We start from the raw sequence: 6177 nt of genomic DNA, 5'->3' as shown, positions 1-6177 counted from the left end.
ATGCACTCAGATTTTAAGTTATTTTAATTGTGTGTGTTTGTGTGTGTCGTCTGGCTGCCCCCCCCCCCAATAAAATGTGTGCTCCTTACATATCGAGAGTTAAGCAATGCTTTATTTTGTGCAGTTTTTACTGCATTTTTGTAAAATATGTTACTCCTGTGTTAAACGCAAGTTACTGATCAAGACAACAAACAAATCTGTGAGCAATTTTGACCTCCTGCCCTTTGCCTTATTCCACCATGACATAAGTGAGCTGCTGCTTGTTATGTCGCTGCTTCCGCGCCTCCTCCTATATACTCTGGCGCCCCCCTGAGGTGGCCCCGCCTCATACTTTAAAAACCACTGCAACAAGGGATTGGAAGCAAAGCATTGACGTTAATTAATCACTCCCACAGCCCTTTATATTTTATAGAAATTCCCACTATTGTCTGTGTGGTTTTAAAGATTGTGCTGTATCAATTAAAGAAGTCAGAGCTACCGGATTTGAAGGACTGAAAAGCTAAGGCATGTTTTTAATTGCATTTTATTTATTAGGACTAATTAGGCATCTGGCATTGTTTCTTTATAGACTAATTAAATATTAAGCAGTTCACCAAAACAAGGCTTGCTACATCAATAGTTTGGGTTTTTTCAGCTCGCCAATTAAGACTACTTATTATTAGTAGATCGCCAGCACATTTGCTACAAAACAGCCAATTAGTAAGCAGTGCTCAATCCATTAAATGACTCTGCTACAAAATTAGTTCGGTCCAAAACAATTCAAAGTTCTCCTTGATGTCTGCTCAGTATAACAAAATGTACATAATATATAATTGCCTATTTTCCAAAGATTTGATACATTTAGGGCTAGATTACAAGTGGCAAATTCTCCCGTTTACGGGCACAATAAATAACCAGCAATTCATTTTCCAAAAGTGCCCCAGTATATTTAGTTGTTTGTTTTTTTTTAAATTAAAAAAAAAACTGCACAAAGCAGTTTTTAGGGGTTAAAGTTGGTGATTGTGGGATCCCTTTTATATTGCGGTCTATGGGGAATTGTGTGTTCCCTGTAAGTATATATGTATATGGTTATATATACCTATATATCTATGTGTTAATATGAGTATATACACATATAAACACATAAATATATATGTATATATTTATATAATATATATTTAACATTTGCTGCCCATCGATATGCGACTTACCCCTTTCGCTGTGCTAAGTTCTCATGCGTGGCTGACAGCATGAGAATGAGGCTCCCATTGGAGCCTATGGAAGTGTGCTCTCGTGGCTAACTTCTAATACCAGAACACATTTGTCTATGCTGGTATTACTAAGTGGAGCGCAAATATCGCCCCATGTAATCTAGCCATTAGTATAAAACATCAAACATTTTCTATCACGTATACAGAAATAAAACAAATAAGAGTGTCAAATCATTTTTTTAATATGTACATTGAAACTAGCAGGTCATATATGTGTGTGCACAATTGTCACTGCAGTGTAGATGCATTTCATGCCTCCTAATGGAAAAAACAAACTTTTTATCTAGAAGACCAATAGAATTTGGAAATGACATTATGCATTTGATAGAAATGTTTCTAATGGATTTGTCATTACCCTGATGCATGGAGTTTATTCTGTATAATTTTATTTTTGGAAGTAGAAAACAATTGAAATCCATTCAAGATGTCAGTTTGCTGGAATAAAAAAACAAACAAACAAAAAACATCAGAACAATTTTATTGATCTTGTAAAAAATTGAACAAAGTGAATAAACAGCTCTACATTCTTGGTCAGGTATAGCTAACAAGCAGGCTCTCCATTATAATAGCAGATTTCTAAACATTTTTTTACATAATAATATAAAATGCACCTTGATTTTTAAAAATCTTTTTAAATATTCAGGGACATTGCTTTCCTGTCTGGCATCCAAGGGTTAGGGGCCAATTTATCAAAGTGCAGCAATACGCGGTCGGCATTTATCATTGCACAAGCATTTAAAGTGAAATGCTTGTGCAATGCCGCCCCCTGCAGATTTGCGGCCAATCGGCTGGTAGCAGATGGTGTCAATCAACCCGATCGTATCCGATCGGGCTGATTGCTGTCCTCTGCCTCAGAGGTGGCGGATGAGTTAAGGGGCAGTGGTCTTAAGACCGCTGCTTCTTAACTCCTGTTTTGCGGAAACAGGTGTATACGGGCCTATTTGGGCCGTGATAAATCGGCCCCTTAGTCTTTGCTTTAAAGGGACAGTACACACCTTGAGATATATTATATTATATATATATAATATTGTTATTTTTAATGAAACAACTTTCCTGTATACTTTCATTATTTATTTTGGCCCCCTTATGTAATTTAGCTCTGCAATGTTTGAATTTTCAATTTCCAGAACTTGAAATGGACCCATGCCCAGTCACAAACCACCTCTCTGCCTAATAAAATAGCCACTCCCACAGTCCACCCATGTACTGCACAACAACCTAGACTCGTGGCCTGGTGCCACAGAGACACAACTCTGGTTTTCCTGAGCTTGTCTTTTGGCCGTGGTTTTTGTTCTGGAATGTTGAGAGACATGGCGCAAACAAAAGGAATAAATGTACATATACAAATCTCCTTTAGGGGCGCTCTCTAAAAAACATAATGTAAAACAAAAGGAAAAACACACATTTAACCAAATAAAACCAAAAAAAGTCCATAATCAATCCTTATAGAAATGCAGCACTCTGTCAGAGGATGGTCAAGATCCCGAAGATGAAGGTGATCTGAAAAAGGAAAACACAGAGGCGCCAAAATGGCCTAGTAGCGTCACAACAAATGATAAGATGTTACAAATGGTTACTCACAAGTGTTGTGCACCCAGTGGTGCTACTGGAGCAGGCTGGGACTTCACAGTAGTCCAGCTAACTGGATAGAGGCAGCAACTGCAGAAATCAGGATACTTCCAGATGGCTCCCAAACAGTCTCTATATAGGCATAGAAAGGAACCACCATAGCCCAGTACATTTTGGAGCAAACAGAATGTATTATTCAGTTATTCTGCCTAATCCTATACACAACAGATATGGTGCACTTGCACAATACAACACTGCAGAACTGCACAGTTCAGAATTGCCAGGTTTTGTCAACGCGTGCATAGGACACATTTGAAGGGAGTGGGTCTTTTTCTGCATATGAACTGTTTGCTCTGTAGTCTGCATTTGTAGTAAACCAGATTCCACACTCACAAACTGACATGAGACATCCTAATTCCAGGGCTGACTTTGTGAACCCGAGTTGGACTGTAAGTTAATCACAGCTGCCCACAATTACACACATGTATTAGATTTATCTCTGTGTATTAAAGGGACATGAAATCCACATTTGTTCTTCCATAATTCAGATAGAGCATACCATGTTAAACAATTTTTCAATTTACAGCTTTTATCTAATTGTCTTTGTTCACTTTGTATCCTTTATTAAAAAGCATACCTAGGCAGGCTTAGAAGCTGCAATGGGAGCTAGCTGCTGATTGGTGACTTCACATATATACCTCTTGTCATTGGTTCACGTGATGTGCTTAGCTACCTCCCAGTAGTGTAATGCTACTCCTTCAACAAAGGATACCAAGAGAATTAAGCAAATTTGATAATAGAAGTAAATTGAAAAGTTGTTCAAAATCCCATGCTCTTTCTGAATCATGAAAGAAAAATGTTGGGTTTCGTGCCCCTTTTAGTAATCCAACAGTTCTTTTAGAAATGGGTTTGAACCAATTATAGGACAGTACTGTGCTTGCCATGAAACGTTTAAAATCAAAACTATTTGTATCACATGAGCCTGAATCATTTTGCTAATGAAATAAGAAAAGTTGTCCTGTAATATAGGAAATACCCAGAGGGAGTTGCATTTTTATTTAGTTATTTTTTTCTTCTGACCATGAGTTTGTGCTGGCTGTGAACAGTAGCAGCATCCCAGACTGAGCATCCCTGAGGGACTTAGCAACAAGTTCTGTGCACCCCCAGTTGTGTGTAGCCTTTGCAGGAGCGCTCTGCAGGATATCCTCCATATGTTTTCCTTTAACATAGGAACTTCGGAGGCCTGCTTCATTTCTCATCAAACATCCTCACACTGCTGTAAAATAACAGGAGCAGAAAAGAAGGGGGAGGCGAGGCAGGAAATGTCACAGTCCAGCAGGGAAACGGGGCACCGGCTTGGGATATAGGAGAGCTCCTGTACCTTCCACACTAATTTGTTCCTCTGTATTAGAAAAAAAACATCCTCCAATACTTATCTGGATTTAAATAGATACAGGCTGCGTCTTTATTGCTGTCATATGATATATCAAGGAGTCATCATACAGGATTCTGAACTGCAATGCAAGTAAGTAGAGCTGGTTTATTTTACAGTGTGTTGTTTGGCAAACTCTTGCTAGAAGATAACTTTCATGCATTTGATCTGCTGCTGAAATTGAAACTGTCAGCTATATTCATAACAGAGATAGCTTTTTCTCTATAGAGAAACTACTAAAGTTATTATAGTACTCACTGTAGCCTAATCTATTGGTCTAAGTCTCTACCAATTTAAAGGGACCTAAAGGATTAATAATAAAGCTGTATAATGTGCTAATCATGTTCTCATTGTACTGTTGCTTATAGAAGGGGTTAAATATGTAGTTAAAGTCAGCTCCAAATTGGCACTACTGGTTCAGAGCCGAGGACAGCTGCCAGTTGGATGGCATATGTGTGTATCACCAGCCAAGTTCAGCTCTGTACTGCCAGTGTATTAACGATCCAGAGCTGACTTAACTATGTATTTAACTTATTTACACCAGTTAAATCCATAGTTCTGTTCAATAATGGCTATAGGATTATTGTCCCTATGATCCTGTGAAAACATTCTCTCATATACCTACGTTATGGGCTCCATTTAACATCCCGTGGCGGACAGGGGTGTACATATTTTCTCCTGCCTGTCCGGCTTCTCCTCTGGCGGCAGTAATCCGCTGCACACATTTACTATTGTACACGAGCGCAAACCCGCTCCCTGCAAATTCTCTACCTAAGAGGTGGAAAACAGGGCAGAGAAGCAGTGGTCTGATGAACGCTGCTTGATAAATCCTGACTGACTGCAGGTACGCACAAGCGAACCTGCAAAGGTGGGAGAAGGGCTTGATAAATCTAGTCCAAAATGGCAGGCAAGGCTGACTCTAGACCTACGAAACTGTGGGTGCTAACTGAGGTTGCCACAAAGCTATCTATCGAGTCCAGGGGGAAATATTAGTCAGGGTAATTATTTTCTAGTACTTTACATATTTTAATACAGTTTGTGCCCTGTTTGACTTGGTTCCTGTCCTGCTAAAGGAAAGGTCAAGCAAAACAAGGTTGCCTTTCAAAATGATGTCTTTGAGAATTAAAGGGACATTAAACATTTGGAAATTGTAATTTAAAATGTTTATTTATGTGAACTAAAAGCATTGCTATATATGCTTTCATTATTTATTTTGTCCACTTTTCCTGTAATTTAATTCTGAACAATGCGGGGTTTCCAATGCATGCTTCATATGTATAAGAAACTCCGAACATAACACTGTTGTATTCCACAGTCATTAGTTGCGCACTTCGTTGACTTATTTATAGCTGACCTTTATTGACCTCAGCAAAGAAGATTAGATAACAGAAACCTAGGTTGCAATTTGGCACCCATCGCTTTATGTACCCTAAAACTTTAAACAAAAATACATCTCAGTAGTATTCTCAAGCTAATATTTGCATTTAAAAGTCGTTCTAGCATAAAGTAATATTTAACGCTCCTGCTTGACTAGAATTAAGCTTTCGAATAGCACTCGTATTACAAGTTAAAAATAAACTGTTTTGACTTGCATGCTAACCCGACGCGCGTAAAAAGAGGAACTTAGTATATCGCGTGCGCAATAACGTATTCCCCCATAGAAGTCGATGAAGCTAATAAAGTGGGGGGAAAAACTAACACCCTACTCGCGCTCAAAGTATAGCTATATACAGATATATATATATATAGATATGTGTGTGCAGAGCATTGAAATGTGAAATATTTACAGTATAAACACACAGTATAACACTTTATTAAATATGAATATTGCATAAATATTCTTTTACTTGTTTTCATCTACTTAACTGCAAAGGGCTCCAATGCACACGCACACACACACACACACACACACATATATATATATAT

The 6177-nt window shown here is 38.3% G+C and overlaps 1 protein-coding gene and 1 long non-coding RNA gene across 2 annotated transcripts in view; one reads left to right on the top strand and one right to left on the bottom strand.

The window, feature by feature from the left end:
• Window positions 1-1711: 1711 nt before the first annotated feature.
• Window positions 1712-4201, bottom strand: LOC128660217 (uncharacterized). The gene is made up of 2 exons (XR_008402515.1): window positions 2828-4201; window positions 1712-2750 (listed from the first exon to the last, which is right to left on the bottom strand). It is a non-coding gene; the product is annotated as an uncharacterized LOC128660217 (long non-coding RNA).
• The window catches only part of KIAA1217 (KIAA1217 ortholog), an 894654-nt gene continuing 892669 nt past the window's right edge, over window positions 4193-6177 (top strand). Inside the window, exon 1 of the mRNA XM_053713944.1 lies at window positions 4193-4344. The gene's annotated coding sequence lies outside the window, so the exon portion shown is untranslated. The remainder of the gene's footprint in view (window positions 4345-6177) is intronic.

This window comes from Bombina bombina, chromosome 5 (assembly GCF_027579735.1).
Source record: "Bombina bombina isolate aBomBom1 chromosome 5, aBomBom1.pri, whole genome shotgun sequence".
Taxonomy (NCBI): domain Eukaryota; kingdom Metazoa; phylum Chordata; class Amphibia; order Anura; family Bombinatoridae; genus Bombina; species Bombina bombina.
This window is presented reverse-complemented; position numbering and strand designations above follow the sequence as displayed.